A 19,945-nucleotide genomic window follows, 5' to 3' on the forward strand; every position below is an offset into this window, starting at 1 on the left:
CACCAAACGTATATAAATATATTTATATATATATTCACTCTGTTACCCGGCTCAGTGATGTCCGTTTCTTTACTCTCATATGTTTGTAAATTGTACATTTTTTGCTTTAAAAATGATTGAATTATGTTGTTTTCATCTTCCGGTTAAGGTTTTCATGCCTTTAGTAAATCTGTGTGCAATATTTTTAGAATTATCAACAATTGTAAAGTTGTTTAAGTGCCGCTAAGCCTAATAATTTTTTTGATGGCGGCCATTGCTTGTTTACATTTGAAACAGCAGGATAGTGGATTTGTTGCCAATCTAGAGAAACTTGTCTTCGCAACAACAAAGATAACGCCTTCATTTATTATCGCCAATTAAATCATGCTTAATCCTTTCTGGAATTTTTTCAAGGAAATAAGTGTTTAACATTTACTTCGTAATTCTTAATATAGATATTTTGAGTTTTCATGTATTTTTGCCTTGTCGCGAAGTGAAAACTGAATTAATTGAATGAGAATTACTCAATCGTCTGTGAAAAACTGTTTCTTTTTTGTTTTGTTTGCTTAATTTCTTTTATACATCATTCTAGCTTTGTTATAGTATTTGAATAGAACATGTAGCAACGATTAGATAATTCTTTAAATGATATAAATTTTGTGCATTCTGAGTTATAATATGAACGAAATATAATACTCTTAAGTAAACCTAGCACCAGAGTGTCGCTATGGTAAACAAATACTAGAGTGAATTTCAAAGAATGCATTTATTCTATTGTGGTTTATGCGCTTTCGGCGAAGTAGGTTTAATCCAATCTAATAAGTTTAAATGAAATGCAGGAAAAAATGCGTTTAATTTAAAATTCCGTACAAGGAAGTCATGTGGTGTACACATCAGATTTTGTTTGTTATGGCAAAGTATCGCACTTGACAAATTTTGCGTTTGGTTAGAATGGGCTGCATTCGATGATGTTACAGTTGATCTTTGTGGGTCTTCATGTTCTGGTGACTTTTTCTGTCTTTCAGCTCTGTATTCGGTGGAAAGCTGTTCTGCTAATTGAAATAAGAACTCTTTTCGTTGTATTTGTATTCCTGTCGTTTTTTGTAAAGGATCCAAGCATTTATAGCAGCCAAACCTAAAATATTGAAAAACATTTGGAGGGGCCATCTACGAGAACTAGCTTTTACTGTATATGTTCTGGACATTTGATCCGTCATATCAACTCCAAATTTTGTGCTGTTATAAAACTGAATATATTCCGGTAACATTTATTTATTACTTTTATCAATTTTCACAAATTTATGTATAGAATTTAGAACAGCTACTCTTTTATGTGGTTTGCTTTTATATATGGTAAGAACACAATTCTCTGATTTATATAAGCAGAGTGGAAAAACGAGGCATGTTATCCTTCGTTTGTTTGGCTGATTTGGGGAGTTCTTTTTTCTTTCCTCTAATAGTACCAACTAGAGTTGGTTTTTTAACCAATAATTTTGTCGCGAGTGACATGCTAGTGGAAAAGTTATCGGTCGTGATATTTCTTCCACAGCTTGTATATGGTTCAACAAGTTTCAGAACAACGTGTTCACTCAGATTCGAATAACAAGTACTACTTTAGCTTATTCAGAAACTGCAACTTATCAAGTATACGCCCAAATCGACAATTTATCATGTACTTGTATGTTATCACGTGACGGTAATCAAAAGAAAGAAAACTGTTATTTCAATACAGAACCGCACTGGTCATGTAAGAAATTTACTTAATTCAATAATAAGAGTCATTTGATTATTTAAAATTTCCCAAGCAGTAAAAATGACTGCTTTTGGGCAATATAGGCATAACACACATATACATATACCGGAAATGAAAGAGAGGGAGGTAACTACAATTATTAATAAACGCATTTATGTGTTGTTTAAAAAAGTCACAAAATTCTAAAATATTGTGTCATTATATTCGTAATTGCTTTTCTAATTGAAATTAAAAAGCAGTCAAAATGACTTCCTTGGGCAATCTAGTGTTAAATCTTTCCATTCTATCACAAGAAATGATTACAAGGATTAGACTGAAATATTTAGATTATAGCAAAGGAAGACTATCATCCTAAAGGAATCGATGCCTTCACGGAGAACATTTTAAGGAAAACTAGCTTGTATTAACGGTATAAATGAGGAAAAGCTTGAAATATTCCCATGCAGCCAATCACTTCTCCGAGACCGAACTACTAACACTCCAAAATCTTACAGATCGGTCACTTATTGTTATGATTATATACGATTCAAAAACAGATCAAGATTTAAATTTCAGTTTGTATGTCTCATTCATAAAATTTCATTTTGAGTATTAACTTTTTTAAAAGTGTTGGATGAAAAGCGAAAAAAAAATTAACTATGTATCATTCTATTAAAAAAATGCACTGAATTGTTTCAGTTAGTTAAAAATTAAAACCCTTCATTATTTAGTGAATAAATCAAAGTATTCAGCGTACTTTTTTTCCTCAAAATAAAATAAGTTAAAAATTTTCTAATAAAAGTGACTGTCAATGTATTATTTTTATTGGATTATTCATAATTGTTTATTAATGCTTCTGAAACAAAATTTTTTGTTAAAGGAGAAAAATATTGAACCAAAAAACAAAAACTTAAAAAAATTCTAAAATTTAATTAAATTTTCCCCTAATTAAATTTTCAACATTATGACATACATTTAACTATGACTTATCCGGGCGTCGGTTGAAATCCCACTTCTGACACCAAAATTATGTGCAGAATGGTAGAGGATAGTTCACACGAAAATACTTCACACGTAGAATAGTTTATTAATCTATATTAAAAAAAAAGAAAAGTAAAAGGAATAATCGTCAAAACATTTTGGACACGTCTGCCCTTGCTATCGTTTGGCTCTCGTCTGTGTGCGCCCTCATCTGGATAACGTTTTTACATAATCTTACTCAGTTACAGTTACAGTTCCCACACAAATATCCCTTATTCCTTGTAAGCATACCGTTCTGATTAATACGCACTTTTTACTTCCTTGTACGAAGTAAAAAGGAAGTATTGTAATCGCGAAAATTTTCAGGCATCATGTTTCAACGAAAATTTTCATTTTGATTGCTATCGAATGCAGTTTAAGGATATTTTTGCGTGACATCCGTACGTAAGGACAGAGTAAAAGACTCTTTTACCCCCAAAAAATTATAAAGCTGATTTAAAATGAATTCTGAAGAGAAATTTTCGTGGCGCCTGTGCGTATGTACGTACGTACATATCTCGCATAACTCAAAAAAGATTAGCCTCAGAACGTTAAAATTTTGTATATAGGACTACTATAGCATGTAAATGTGCACCTCGTATTTTGGTTGCAATCGGCTGCAACAAACTTATATAAACATGTATATATATTGTTACACTTTTACTTCCTTGTACGAAGTAAAAAGGAAGTATTGTAATCGCGAAAAGCTTCAGGCAGCATATTTCAACGAAAATATTCACTTTGACCCCTTTCGAATGCAATTTAACGATGTTTTTTCGTGATATCTGTGCGTAAGGACAGAATAAAAGACACCTTTCCTCCAAAAAAATTCTAAAACTGCTTTAAAATTAATTCTGAAGAGAATTTTTCATGGCGTCTGTAAGAACGTATGTACTTACGTACGCATCTCGCATAACTCAAAAACGAGTAACCTCAGAACGTTGAAATTTTGTATATAGGACTGCTATAACATGTAGATGTGCACTTCGTATTTTGGTTGCAATCGGCCGCACCAAACGTATATAAATATATTTCTATATATATCCACTCTGTTACCCGGCTCAGTGATCTCAGTATCTTTACTCTTATATGTTTGCAAATTGTACATTTTTTGCTTTAAAAATGATTGAATTATGTTGTTTTTATCTTCCGGTTAAGGTTTTTATGCCTTTCGTAATTCTGGAAGCAATATTTGTACAATTATGAACAATTTAAAAGCTGTTTAAGTGCGGTTAAGTATTAAATAACATGGCGGACATATTTGTTTACATTTGAAACAGCAGAATTGTAGATTTGTTGCCAATCTAGAGAGACTAAGCTTCGCAACACAGAAATAACGCCTTCATTTATTATTGCGAAGTAAATCATGCTTAATCCTTTCTGGAATTTTTTCGAGGAAATAAGTGTTTAAGATTTACTTCGTAAGTTTTAATGCAGATATTTTGAGTTTTTATGTATTTTTGCCTTGTCGCGAAGTGAAAGCTGAATTAATTGAATGAGAAATACTAAATCGTCTGTGAAAAACTGTTTTTCTGTTTTGTTTGCTTAATTTCTTTCATACATCGTTTTAGCTTTATTATAGTATTTGAATAGAACATGTGGCAACGATAATTCTTCAAATGATATAAATTTTGTGCATTCAGAGTGTCGTTATAGTGAATTTTAAAGAGTGCATTTATTCTATTGTGGTTTATGCGCTGTCGACAAAGTAGATTTAATTCAATCCAATCAATTTAAATGAAATTCAAGAAAAAAATGCGTATAATTTAATATTCCGTACAAGGAAGTCATGTGGTGTACACATCAGATTTTTTCCTTCTGACACCAATTGTTACGTTATTTTCTTCCTTCACATTCGTACTGGGTTCATGAAGATTTGGAGTGAATAATGACGATACTACATGAAGAAATATCGAAACACACTTTATTGACCAGTATTGTCAGGACAGCTCAAAAACACGTTTTTACAGTTGTCGATGAACTATTATAAACACTCTGACACGATCAGAGACACAGCCTCCAGGTTATCAGGCGTTATCGAAAAATGATTTAAAAATTAAACTAGTATTTCAATGGCGTCTTAAGAAATATAGAACTATCTAAACTTACGCAATTTGAAATCAGCGTGTACGCTAGATTTTGCGCGCTGTTAAATGGGCGCGTTTGCTAGATTTGGCGCTTTTGCGCATACATTTTCTTTCCGGTCCTCAAAACGGAATAGTACCCGTATATCAGTTAAAAGTTGCGTTCTGTATAATTTCAATTGTACCAAATATTTTTAGCCCAAAGGGGCAATTTGTCCAGAAGGGCTATTAATTTCGTTTTGGCATTTTGCGTTGATTCACTATAAATGTCCATTCACTTTTCAAATTATTGCTACCAAATATTAGAGCCTTGCATTATATTTAAAGAAATTAAATAATGAAGAACCTGCATGAATGTATGTATGTTTCTCGCACTGTGAAAAAACAAAAGTACCCAGACATCAAAGTTTGAATAATGTAGTCCTCCATTTGAAATATGGGTGTTCAAAAATTCTTACTTAATTTGTTATCTCAAACTATTTATTACTCGGAAATAACTATTTATATCTTTTTAGTTATTTTGACTCTACAATAATTAAATAATTCTTTTACTCATACTCTAAAAATGAAAAAAAAAAAAAAAAAAAAACAAAGTTACACTAACTCTCTAAAAAAACATAGTATATTGCCATTCTCTGAGACATAAACTGTACAAAAACATAGACAATAATATGAATAGATAATGAATAAAAAAAAAGGCCTATAGAGTAAAGAAAACGATTATATCTGCTTGAAGCTCGTGCAATATTACTCAGAAGCTGTAGTTAGAAAAAAATGTAAACAAAAATATTAGAGTCAAAATATTGTTCAGTGTTCAAAATATTGTAAAAATATTGTTCAATTGGGCATCATCCCGAATTTGGAATTTATTTTATTTATTTCATATTTTGTCAAACATTAAAGAATTTTTGATTAACAAACTCAACGATTTCAAAGCGAGCAATGGCAACACTGTAAGGAGGAAAAAGACACTTTCATTTCCAGTACGGCGAGACTGTGTATCGAAAATTCTAAAGATAGGCTTTTTTAAATATTTTGTAATATCGCTATTGAATTCAGTTTCATGGTTTAAGTACGAAGAACATGATAATTAATAAATAAAGGTAACACATAAAACGTTAAAAGAATGCCCCTTTGTGCGTAATATAAAATCGGAAAGCTTTCAGAATTTTTTTTTCAATACTTTTTATTTGTTGTACGAGTTTCAGGAAAACTTCGGAGAATATGCCAAAAATATCGTTAATTACATTTTAACCTAAATGTGCAAATTGGTCCGAGAGGTGGCAAAGCGGTCGTAGTAACGTCTTTGCTACGTCATGTATTACTTGGGATATGAATAGAGTGAGATTTCTTCTTGAATACTGTATTCCCTGCTGGAATGTATTTTCTAACCCATTTTAACATTACTTCAATAAATGATAATTCTCGAAATAAAAACTAGATTCTTAAAACAGAATTCCATTTTCGACAACATTAAGCTCTGCACAATATGCCTAGACGCTCCTGGGAAAGAAACTGCAGTTCGCCTTTCCGCCCAGAATTTGCAAGGATCTTAAGACTGTTTTCCTGTAAAAGTGAAACCGGCTTCCCTGGGTATTCATAAACTGTCTGATTTCTAGCATGAAAACGCTTTGTGAGAGCTGTGAGAATCTTATCTGGGACAGTACCCCGATCATCGTCCATTTTTATTCAATCTTGCAAACTCTGGGTGTGATCCCAGCGGAGCCCACATACTTGGCGCGCCCAATTATATGGCGCGTATCAATGTGTACATGGACAAAGTCAAGCAAGTGTGCAATGCCAAGTTTGTGCAATTCTGTGATGTTTTTACTTCCTTGTACGAAGTAAAAAAGAAGTATTGTAATCGCGAAAAGTTTCAGGCAGCATATTTCAACGAAAATATCCATTTTGACCGCTATCGAATGCAATTTAACGATGTTTTTGCGTGATATCTGTACGTAAGGACAGAATAAAAGACTCGTTTCCTCCAAAAAAATTATAAAACTACTTTAAAATGAATTCTGAAGAGAAGTTTTCGTGGCGTCTGTACAAACGTATGTACGTACGTACGTACGTATCTCGCATAACTCAAAAACGAGTAGCCTCAGAACGTTGAAATTTTGTATATAGGACTGCTGAACGCTGCTCAAGTGGACTGCCGCCCTTAACTATAGTAAGCCTTACGGTATTTGTTTCCACTTGGCAGATGCTGTCTAATCATGACTCTATATAGGACTGCTACAACATGTAGATGTGCATCTCGTATTTTGGTTGCAATCGGCCGAATGTATATAAATATATTTATATATATATATATATATATCCACTCTGTTACCCGGCTCAGTGATCTCAGTTTCTTTACTCGTATATGTTTGTAAATTGTACATTTTTTGCTTTAAAAATGATTGAATTATGTTTATCTTCCGGTTAAGGTTTTTATGCCTTTAGTAAATCTGTATGCAATATTTTTAGAATTATTAACAATTTTAAAGTTGTTTAAGTGCCGCTAAGCCTTTTTTTTTATGGCGGCCATTGATTGTTTACATTTGAAACAGCAGATTAGTGGATTTGTTGCCAATCTAGAGAAACTTAGCTTCGCAACAACAAAGATAACGCCTTCATTTATTATTGCCAATTAAATCATGCTTAATCCTTTCTGGAATTTTTTCGAGGAAATAAGTGTTTAAGATTTACTTCGTAATTTTTAATATATATATATTGAGTTTTTATGTATTTTTGCTTTGTCGCGAAGTGAAAACTGAATTAATTGAATGAGAATTACTCAATCGTCTGTGAAAAACTGTTTCTTTTTTGTTTTGTTTGCTTAATTTCTTTTATACATCGTTCTAGCTTTATTATAGTATTTGAATGGAACATGTGGCAACTGTTAGCTAATTCTATTCTTTAAATGATATAAATTTTGTGCATTATGAGTTATAATATGAACGAAATATAATACTGTTAAGTGAATCTAGCGCCAGAGTGTCGCTATGGTAAACAAATACTAGAGTGAATTTTAAAAAATGCATTTATTCTATTGTGGTTTATGCGCTGTTGGCGACGTAGATTCAATTCAATAAGTTTAAATGAAATGCAAGAAAAAATGCGTATAATTTAATATTCCGTACAAGGAAGTCATGTGGTGTACACATCAGATTTTTTTAAGTGAAAATAGTTCGATGTGTACATGGATACCGAGTTTGCGCAATTTTTTGACTTGTTATTTTCAAGTTGGCGATTTTGAGAAACGCGCGAAGCAGTGGGAGATTCTGCACTTTCCCAGTTTGTCGCCAAGGCTGCGGGCTCTCCTGGGATTTTACCCAAACTTTGTTTTGACCATTTCTGCGCCAATAAGTCTTATGCAAGACAATGCATGTGTACCATGACTGCTGTATGATGTACATTTTTGTGTTACATCTACCCAAGTACGTGGCAGATATCGTTAAAACCTGCCCATCCGTTTTGGAGATAATGAAACAAATTTTAAATTTCTCCTAATTTTTAAAACCTGGTAGAAAAAACCAGGTCACTATTTACAGAAAATAAACACACAATGTAATTTGAGTCAAACTTTCGGAAGATTTCTCAGGTAAAGTCATCTAGTTCCCAGTAACGGCCTCATGTTTTGTACCAACGCATTCAAACTCAGCTACCAGCGTAATTTTTTTCTACAAATGGACACAGACAAATTTTAACCCTTTCTGGCACTCTACATTTTAAAGTTGGAGTTTTGATTAAAAAAAATATAAATAGGTAATCAGTCTAATTAGGCCTGGAGGAGTACACAAGTAAAATTTTGTGAAGATAGCACTTATCGTTTAATTCTGTGGGTGTGCCCAAATTGGGCACACTGATTGGGAATAGAGCTTCAAAAAGAGTGCTGAAACGAGCATTGTTGTCAATGAACTGACCGATGAGATGCGGAGAAACAAAGAATACAGACTTTCTGTTGTGCTAGATGATCGGTGAGCCCGGTCTGGGCACACCTAGGGTTCGCCGTTTGATTTTAGGCAAGATTTCAAGGTCAAAATTTAAAACTAATATCGAATAAGATTAGCATACAGCAAAAAAAAAAATTCTTTTCAAACAATTCCTTTTATACCCTAAAAAAATCTGGAAGATTTCTTTGAAACTTTCAGATTCCTTCTTTGAAACTTCCTTCTTTGAAAAAAAACTAAACATGGCTAAAATATATGGACTGGTTTGTGTTGAGCTGCCATCTACTGTAAATAAAGAGAAAGTTCAGAGTAACCTAAAAATGGATTTCATTTTCATTCAATTTTTCTGTGCGTACAGGAGGAAATTTTTAGGTGTGTCCAGACCGGACACACTGTGCCGCAAAGGGTTAAAAAAAAAAAGAAGGCAGTAAGACACTTTTCCATATCTCTGTAATTGTGAGAACATTAGAAAGCTACATTAGATTTTAAATTCTAAAAGCTACATAGATAGAAATAACTTACACTAAACTTCCCTCTGTCATAAAATAGAAAAAAGCAGTAATCTGGCAATGCCATCTCAGTGCTTCTAGCACGTGAAGGCAAACTCAACTTGGCAAAAGTTGCAACTTTGTAATTTTGCAAAGTTGTGTTTAAGATTCCTATAAATTTCAACAAACTTTTGTTTCAGTGTGTTATTCTTTCACTACAATAATAGTTGAATAATACTGAAAATTTTAAAACTGATGTTATAGCAATTTAGTATTTATTTTAAAATAGGGGTGCTACTTTGGTAGACGGTTAAACAGATTTTGGCGATTTTTTTTTTGGCGAGCGATACGACTTATGGTAAATCCGTTGTTGCTGGACAAGTTATTTATGGTAACCTATACTTTGTTGCCATTTTATTTAAAAAATAATGCGTTTTATTATGCATAAATTCCGTGTTTTAAATATTATTTATGGCTTCTAAATATTAAAAGTCAATTTAATTTTGCATTTTTATTTGAAATAAAAAGTTTATTGTTTATGATATTTTATATAATTTTATGTTGTGGATGATGTAATCAATGACGTCACCTTACTTTAAAAGTAATTGGTTTTAATGTCTATAAATTTAATCTAATGTTTCAAACATTATTTATGGCTGTTAAACATTATTTAAACGTTGGTATGATGTTTTTAATTCGATATTCAATTTAAGTAATATTTTAATCCAAATAAACGTTGTAGCAATATTTTTATAGGGGTATTTTATTCTATTTCTTTGTTATATAAAAGTAATAACTTAATCTTAGTTTAGTATTTTATACTTGTAGTAAATATATTTATTTACATTTGCCTGCCATCTTAAAAAATGACGTTTTCAACAAAAAAATTAATCCATTATTTTTAACGATATTTATCTTTTAAAGTTTCGAATACTTTACTATGCGTAAAATACGTAAAAACATCATTTTTTAAGATGGCTGACGATTGTAAAAACCCCGCCAACATCGCCGAAAATCCGTGCAGCCGTCTACCAAAGTAGTACGAAAATATGAAAGCAGTTTATATATTACATTATTTCTTTTCAAAAAAAATTTCGATCAACACATTACGATATTATGGTGTCAAAGACAGAAATGCACATTAATGTGAATCGTTCCATAACAAAACAAAATAAACACGAATACTAATCAAGGCGTCCTGTACTCAAACAGTTATTATAAAATACACAACACGAAAACAATTCTATTTAAAAAAAAAAAAAGGTTTCCTTGTTGCCACTCACCGCAAACTAAATATAATTTAAAACTCTGGGATCTGACATACAGAAAATTGTTAGATAGATAAATAACATCAGAGCTCAAAGAGTCCTTTGTAAGAGGATCCGCTTTTGATTTTTAGACAATTCGACATCATTATATGATTGTTTGGTGGATTTGATTTTAGATAAGCTTCCTAATTATTAAAAACAAAATTTTTCGAAATTCGCAGTGTATCCCCTCTTTCTAAGAAAATTTTAATCTTAAAATTTTCAAACTTTTAAACGCTGTAAAGTTGAAATTTAAAACATTAAAAGTTGTTGTAACATAAAAATTTGTAAAACTTTATATCATATAATTCAGAAGATATATCATGTAATTCTACACAATGGATAATAAATACACCATAATGAAATTAAAAACATTCAAATTCTTAAATGAATGTGATTCAACATTAAATTCACATAGTAAAAATGTCTGTTTCATTTGTAGTTAAACTCAACAGATACGCCATACTGAAGAGCATGCACGCGACACGATTTATAGCAAACTATGAAACCAGCCGAAGCGTATTATTTATTGACCGGCGATATTTTGGATTCAAGTTATGGAACAAGCACAGATTACGTAAACTTAAAGAAGTAAATTTTCAAATTATTGTTAGAAGATATATCAAATTAATCTTTCATTTATAATTTGTAGACGTCTTAGTGCTTGGGTAAGTTTCGTTTTCTAATACTAAAGCTACTAAAATATCTCAATTTAGTTCTTTTTTCCCCTTTTCTACTTTTATAAATAAGGAAAGCTTAAAAAGATTTTCTATCAAAGCCATGAATATATTTTTTCCAAAATCCTGAACCTAGTTTTCCTAATAAAACGGCTAAAATTCCATAAGCGGGGTAAGTTGGCGCCAAACTATTTTGGCCTTCAAAATTTGGCGAATTTTTTAGGCCACTAAAGGAAAGCACTAAAATGTGATTTTTAAACGTAAACAGAATAGTAACTTTTAAGTTTTGCAGTAGTGAAACGCCGTTATTTTATGTAAACAGAATAGTTAAAATGAGATGATAAAATACTAGATGAGTAAAACAAAGCCCAACAGCTTTGCAAGTAAAAGCATAGTTCTATATATATGTAATTCATCATAAAATAGTAGAATGAACAATTCTTGTAAATAATTATGAGTAAATAAATGTATAGACTTATCAGATCAGAGCACTGCGAAGTCAATTTTAAACGTAAACAGAATAGCAAATTATACGTATTCAGCATCATAAAACTAACTAAAATATTCAAGTTACTATCGTCGTGGAATTCAACACACTAAACAACTTTCGTTCAAAACTTTAAATATTCCACATCTTTCGATTGCCACATGCAAGAAACAAAACACAAAAAAAAATTAACTAAATAAAATTAAATGAAAACATTCATAAATTATAAATTTCATGTCATATGAAATCCATCCCACCAACAACAGCTTAACCTTCTGCAAATATTTATATAAATATAATATTAAACATATATATAACAATATTAAACAGTAAAACCTTTAAAAACAAACACAGTATTTCAAAATTAAATTTTAAAAAAAAATCTGGCTACACTAAATTTGTGCTCTTACAGTTACCGAAATAAAGCTCTAGGTTTGCCACAAGAAAACATACAGCCGGAAACCACAACCAAATTAAAATCGCGCCAAATAAAAAACTCTCGCCAAGCTTGGCGCTCACCCCGATTATGGAATTTTAACATATAAAACTGCAATTACATTATTTATAATACTGTGATATAAGCAATAAAATACCTGCTTAAATAATCAGGGACAATAAACTCTATAAATCTGAACTAAGAGAGAACTAGAACTCAGAAAGGAAACTGCAAGTTAGTTGTTCGATTTCAACTAATGTGTGTATTCACTGAGGCTGCGACATGCATTCGATCTCTGTTTATCTCAATAAATGTTAATAACAGAAATAAAGATATAGTTGTTTATTGGTTTACATGTTTTAGAAATTATAAAAAAAAAAACAGAAATTTTAACAAGATTAATGGGTAAAATTAATTATTAATAGAAATTGAGGCTAATCTTTGGAATATGGTAACAGGTAGTTTGGCGATATTTTGGTAAGGCGATAAAGGTTACTAGCTAGGACTTTAGCAATAATCTGCGAAGTACTTTCCATCTTGTATCTTGTGTGAAACAGTGTTGCTTAATATTTGGATCCCATGACCCTCTCTAAAATAAATTCCAAACTTTTATTGCATTTATGTGATCATCCAAAAGAGTTGCTTGAATAGTGTATGAGTGTAGGATTAATTGCGGATAAGTATGAATGTCCAACATGTGGGAATGAAATGAGATTGTGTGAAAGGAAGGATATCACAGATAAGTTTGAATGGCGGTGCAAGAAATCTCGTGAAAATGGACTTTCCGGAAAATTCCGATCGTGATTTTAGTTAATAGGTACTTAGAAACAATTTGCACCTAATCTTCGTCATGATTAAGCCCTTTTGTTCCACAAAAGTTCTAGCATAAGCGTAATTCGGATAGCAGATTTTTGGAAAAAATGTTGAGTAAAAAAAAAAAAAAAAAAATGCCTTTACTTCGTGAAAACAAAATGGCGTCAAAAAAAAAACTCACAGGTTGCTGTAGCAGGGCAGGTCGCCAAATTTTCGCCAAGTTACCATAATCCGAAGATTCACCGAAATTGAAATGCGAATCTCAAACTTTCTGAAAAACATTTTCATGGGTGCACTTGGCGAGGTCCAAAACACAGCGAATGGATTTAATTGCGTACTGCTTTCTGATGAGATGTTCGCATAATTTGATTGTCTAGTTTTTATGTTTATTATCATTTTCATATCATTTCTCTCAGCGGATCTTAAATTAAGGAAACATTTTCCAGTTTTTTTATTTATCATATGTGACATTGGTATTTTCTTCAACATACATTCATTTGCAATTTCCTAGCTATTCATACGACTATGTCATGTCTTTTACTTTTCAAGGCGCTTTTACGCACACTATATTATATGCCTATCAACAAACATATTAAAGCAACTATTTTGACACAGATTAAAAAAAAAAAAAGAGAGAGAGAGAGAAGGGGGAAGTGCAGAATCGCCCACTGCTTGGCGCGTTTGTAAGAATCGCACATATTCGGTATCTATGTGCACATCGACCTATTTTCACTTAAAAACACATACCAGAATTGCAGAAAAATGGCATTGCGCACTCCCTTGACTTCTATCCATGTACACATCGACCTATTTTCACTTAAAAAGTCAAAGAAAATTGACAAAAGTCCAAATTCTTCTTACTCTTGTAAAAAGCACCAAACAAATAAGTGGACGATTCTGCACTTTAGCCAAAAAGAATAATGATTTATAATTTCGCACAATTATTTCATGAATACACATTTGACGTTTTAATTAGGGGTACAATTCCGTTATAAGAGCCGTAAAAAAACTGCTGTTGATGCCAATGCTGCTAAAAAATAGTTACGGTAACCCTAACGCAAGAAAAGAAACATAATAGTAAATAACTATCTAAGATTATTGTTTTAGTTTAGAATTTTTTTGTAATTATAATTTATAACAAAAGGCTAAACATAACTGAAATTAAACGGGAGATATAATTTTTTTATGCCCCTACATAGCAGAGAATATTTCAGTTTTTTTTTTTTTTTTTTTTTTTTTTTTTTTTTTTTTTTTTTTTTTTGGTCCAAGCGTCTGTACTCGAACTGGACAACTTTTGGACAACTGCTGGGCGCTGGAAACTCTAGCTACGCCCCTGTCTATGGCGCTCACGCTTGGGGTCCACAAAATTGTAGTTGTGATTGACAGTAAAATGTTCAAAACTGGCATTTTGCAGTTCATCTGACTTGTATGACTTCAACCAATCAGTATAAATAATGTTTCCTTTTGCGATATTTTCTTTTATGACGTTCAGTAAAGTTTACGCCGATCGTTCTGGAATAGCGATTAAGAAGAAACATTCATTCGATTCTTTGAATAATCCGCCGAAAACACATTGGGGCGGAAGAAACCGTCCAACGTTATTCTTTCTTCTACTAAAAAAACTTTTGTCTACTTCAATAATTTTGCCCCATCCGCCAATTTTTAACCCCTTCGAGCCGGGTAGCCAAAACGCGCGCTTATCGCGGAGGCCTAACAGCAGTCAGTATGAATTTTTAATGCTTCCTTCTGCGATATTTTCTTTTATGACGTTCAATAAAGTTTTCGCCAATCGTTCTTGAACAGCGATTAAAAAGAAGCCTTCATTCGATTATCTGCATAATCCGCCGAAAACATATTGTAACGGAAGAACCCGTCCAACGTTATTATTTCTCTTACTGAAAAGGCTTTCGTCTTCTTCAATAGTTTTGCCCCATTCGCCGATTTTCAAGTTAAACCGAGTAAATAAAGTTGCGGCACACACTTCGCGCATGTAACCGTTCCAGTCTTACAGTTGTACTGTGGTTCATCTTCAGCTGCATTCAATAGATGTCATCTTCTGACAACAAAAATAGATGAACCTAACCGTTGTAAGCAAGGGGATTTTCGATCATTCGAACCAATTTTGACTTAATCCTTTCTTACAGGTTTCTTTCCTGCACCGTCATTACGTTACTGAGTTACCGCTAAAGCATAATTTCATCTCGTGGTTGTTCGAACATAATTTTCTATCATGAATAATGCCTGCTCTTCGAAAAAATTCTATTGCAGACTTTTCGTCATTGGGTAATTCCCAAATTGTTAAACCCATAGCAATATTAGAAAAGAATTAAAAAATTAAACTAGTATTTCAATGGCGACTTATACAGTGGCTCCCAAAAGTGTTCGTACACTTATGATTTTCATTGAAATAGGGCTCTATCCATTAATTAAATGTAAACTTTCTGAATGAGATTTTAATAATAAGATCTATAATCTATTCGTAACAAAATTACATGAAATATTTTTTAAATATAGCGAAACTTTATTTTTCAGAATCTTCGTACATTTCAAAAATATCTTGACATATTAGTAAATATTTTTCGTTAAATTAATATTTAGTAAGATATCCTTTAGCATCCACAATAGCTTTTATGGTAACGTATGGAAATATTTTTTTTTTTTTTTTACTTGTAATTTTTGTTATCAATGTTCATCCATTCTTCCATCATGACTGTTTTGACTTCGCTTTTCGTTTGGATGTCGTGTTTTCGTACCCTAACCTCCAGTTCTTTCCAAATGCGTTCTATGGGGTTTAAATCTTGCGACTGATGTGATGTTTTCAAAACCTGTGGACAATTATAGAGACAACACAGGCGAACGTTGAGAGCCGTATGCTTAGGATCGTTATCATGATTAAAAATAAAGTTGTTTCCAATACCCAAATTTTGGGCTGATAATTTTAAATTGTCTCTTAAAATATTTAAATAAAGAGAATGATTCATTATGCCATCAATAAATACCAAATTACCTAGTCCTGACGCTACCATGCACCCCCACACAAGAACACCTCCACCGCCATGCTTAACTGTTCCAACTAAGTTCTTAGAATCAAGTTCCTCATTTTTTCTTCTCCATGTAGTTATTCGACCATCGGAACCAAAATTGTTAAATTTGCTTTCGTCAGCAAATAGGACATTATTCCAGTACGTTTCGGGTGTATTTATCATTGACTTTGCGAATGAAAGCCTGAGCTTTCTGTTTTTCTCACTAACAATTTTTTACGGGCAGAACGCCCATGTGACCCAGCTTCTCTGAGAACTCGTCGAACAGTTTCAGGTGAAATTGAAGTAAAATACTTTGCATTTAATTCTGCAGAAACTTTTGCAGCACTCAAACGTGAGTTTTTCACATATTTTCTAATAATATATCCTCATCCCGTTTAGTTAACTTTCTCGGTCGACCTTTTCTTATCTTGTTTTCAATCCGATTTTCTCTTTAAAACGTTTTATCACATACTGCACTGTAGAATGGGATAAATTGACTAATTTAGCGATATTTCGAATTGATTTACCACTATTATGGTGAAAAATTATCAAGTTTCGAATGCTGTTTGTAATTTCTTTAACGACTACGACCCATTTTTTCAATAATAAATAGAATATTATGAAGTAAACAATAAAAAACTAAAGCAAACGATTTCTTAAATGCCACCACAATGCAAAAATTAAAAAAAGCGGCAAACGATAATTCAAATTTTTATTTTATCCAAAATTATTTCAATGCACGAAGACTTTTGTGAGATAAAATGTTTGCCATTTTTTACTTTTTAACATCTTAAAAATAAAGTTTCGCTATATTTTAAAAATATTTCATATAATTTTGTTACGAATAGGTTATAGATCTTATTCTTAAAATCTCATTCAGAAAGTTAACTTTTAATTATTGGATACAACCTTATTTCAATGAAACTCATAGTAAGTGTACGAACACTTTTGGGAGCCACTGTAAATATAGAACTATCCAAATTTACGAACTTTGGCGCGTTTGCTAGATTTGGCGCTTTTGCGCATATATTTTCGCTGCAATTTTTTACGGTCCCTAAAACGAATAGTACCTAATTAAGTATTTATACAGAAAGTCAATTAATAAATCTACTTACAAGAGAGATTTTGCATCTTTCGGTCCAGTGAAAAATTCCGTATCTCCTTCTGTTATCGGGATCGGACTCGTCTCCAAATGCTAAACTCGCCAGGAGTTATGTTAGGGAAGTCTTGTAGCTGTTATAAAATCTAGAGCCTCAGTTAAAACAGGCGGCATTACTAACGTTGTCGAAGCTCACGAAAGTCTGTTTTCGCTTCGAAAAAAGAATGTGGGTAGTATCCTTCCGCCCCAATGAGTACGAGGCGAGATTTGTCCAGAAACAAAAGAATGTTTTTATATTCCTGTGTGTAACCCCTCTCCCAGAACTTTTTTTAATGTTCTTGAAAAAATATGATTGATGGCACTATAATAGACTGTTGGAAAGAAAATGAAAATAAAAAAGAATATTTTTTTTTATTATATATATGGTTAACGCGGATTTGAATATATAGATAAAATTATATATATGGTTAACGCGGATTTGAATATATAGATAAAATTATATATATAGTTAACGCAGATTTGAATATTTCCCCGTTAACCATATAATTTTATCGATCCCGATACTGGTTGTCTTAGCAAACTATTGAGAGGTTATGACGTTAACCAAATATATAATTTTATCGATCCCGATACTAGTTGTCTTCTGTTGAGAGGTTATGAGGTAAAGTAAAGGTAAAAGTATGGGGGACACCAGCGATGTACCATAGGTCAACTGGTAATGCCTTCCCAAAATAACTCTTAAAAAAAATGGGGGAATTGCAAGTTTTATAGGAATTTACATAGACTGAAGCTTTCCAAAAGGTCTAGACTTTGTCTATTATTAGTAGATTATTATCTATTATTATCTATTATTAGTAGATTACAAAATAGTCGGAATACAATTTGAGATTCACAAGATAAATTGAACATCTGATTTGGAGCAACAAATATAGGAGATAAACATAATTAATAAACGGATAAACATAATGAGATAATTATAATTAGTACTGGCAACACAATGTTAAAATGAATTGTAATAATAATGCTAAAGAGGTGGGTTATGTCAGATATATTGGTTTATTGCAGTTTATAAAGCTCACGAGGGGAGCCATTTTATCCATAATCACAGCATGTAACGGCACTGACCGTAACCAATTACATTATTATTTCATTGAGATTACGTGGTGGCAACGGCGTTCTAAAATGCAGACATTTTCGAACATTTTAAATGGTATCCGCAGTTTCATGCCTCAGCCTTAATCTCAATTCGTTGATAATTTTTTTCTGAATTCTTTGGATTTTTTTAATTTATATTAAAAATTTATTATTTTACGAATATCTGTTACGCTAGTTTTCCTTTGGATGTTCGGCACTACTCTTATATACGCCCTAAGATCACCAAATGTGGGGATATATGTTCTGCCTAAAGTCCAAAAATGGCTCGTACCCATCATTTAAAAAAGATTGTAGAGATATTAGGATTATTTTGAAAGCAGGCAAGATGAAAAATGAGAAAACGCCTTCGCAGGGAATCGAACCACGGACCTCTGGAATACCGGCCCAGCGTGCAGAACCACTACACCACGAAGGCACCCTAGGAAAGCGGGAGAAATACCTTATATACTCCCCCTTTTGAAGGGCGACTGGGGTTTTTAGGGGACCCGATCGGCAAATCCTGGGTGAGGAGAATCATCATTCAACACCCTTTTAGTTCGGGCGCCACTGTACTGACAGGACAGGAGAAAAGTGTAAGGGGCACCATTACGTCGCCATAGGCAGAAGTGGTATTGCCCCTGTACACTAATTATACAGAGGAACCCCGCGTCGGCATTTATTGAAAAATCAAAATGTGGTACATACATTCATTATACATACATGCGTTAAACATGCATTGATTATACATAAATTTAGAGACATTATGTATATTTTGGGAAGCAGACAAGATGAAAAATGAGAAAACGCCTTCGCCAGGAAGCGAACCACGGACCTCTGGAATATCGGCCCAGCGTGCAGAACCACTACACCACGAAGGCACGCTAGGAAGGCGGGAGAAATACCTTATATACTCCCCCTTTTAAAGGGCGACTGGGGTTTTTAGGGGACTCAATCGCCAAATCCTGGGTGAGGAGGATCATCATCCAACACCCTTTTAGTTCGGGCGCCACTGTAGAGACATTAGTGTTTTTTTTTTTTTTTTTTTTTTTTTTAATGGAAGCAGGCAAGATGAAAAATTAGCAAAGCCTTCGCCGGGAATCGAACCGCGGACCTCTCAAACGCCCTGAGCGTGCAGACCACTACACTACGAAGGATGGCTAAGAAGGCGGGAGAAATACCTTATATACTCCCTCTTTTAAAGGTTAAGATAAAAAAAGAGATTAAAATATAAGATTTAAAAAAAAAAAAGAAAAGAAAAAAAAAAAAGAAAAGAAAGAAAGAAATCTTATATGCATACAAGCATTGCAAAAATCATCTGAGAGTGAATAAAATATTTTTTCATAAAGCCACCCAACTGAAATTAATTTGATTGATCATTCAGAGTATTCTGTTACAATTTGAGTGCCTATCACAACATCACCCTTTTCCCTTATTGTTGTACATAAGCACATACAACAATGAGTTTTTTTTTTTTTATCCTAAAAATCGAGTATACTTCAGAACGCTCAGAATGACTGTCAGAGGTATCTAAGGTTCCACGTAAAAAATCGATAGAGCGAAATCCGATGTCGAAAGCATTCGAAAATGAATCTGCAAGTTCGCACTTTATGTTGTTATTATTAATTACATTAGAAGTTCTATAAGATCTCATCCTTTCTGCTATCATGCAAAATATCTAGATCTCAAAGTGTATGCAATCTCTCAAAGGCATGAAAAATAACACAACAA

At 32.6% G+C, this 19,945-nt stretch overlaps 1 protein-coding gene across 2 annotated transcripts in view; it reads left to right on the forward strand.

Moving 5' to 3' along the window:
- The first annotated feature begins 11,082 nt into the window (after positions 1 to 11,082).
- Positions 11,083 to 19,945, forward strand: part of LOC118202672 (uncharacterized) — an 88,597-nt gene continuing 79,734 nt past the window's right edge. For both annotated transcript variants that reach the window (XM_085824397.1, XM_085824398.1), the window contains exon 1: positions 11,083 to 11,216. The gene's annotated coding sequence lies outside the window, so the exon portion shown is untranslated. The remainder of the gene's footprint in view (positions 11,217 to 19,945) is intronic.

The sequence above is a fragment of the Stegodyphus dumicola genome, chromosome 9 (assembly GCF_044657685.1).
Source record: "Stegodyphus dumicola isolate Sdum_Otavi_A_Nest chromosome 9, ASM4465768v1".
Lineage (NCBI taxonomy): Eukaryota > Metazoa > Arthropoda > Arachnida > Araneae > Eresidae > Stegodyphus > Stegodyphus dumicola.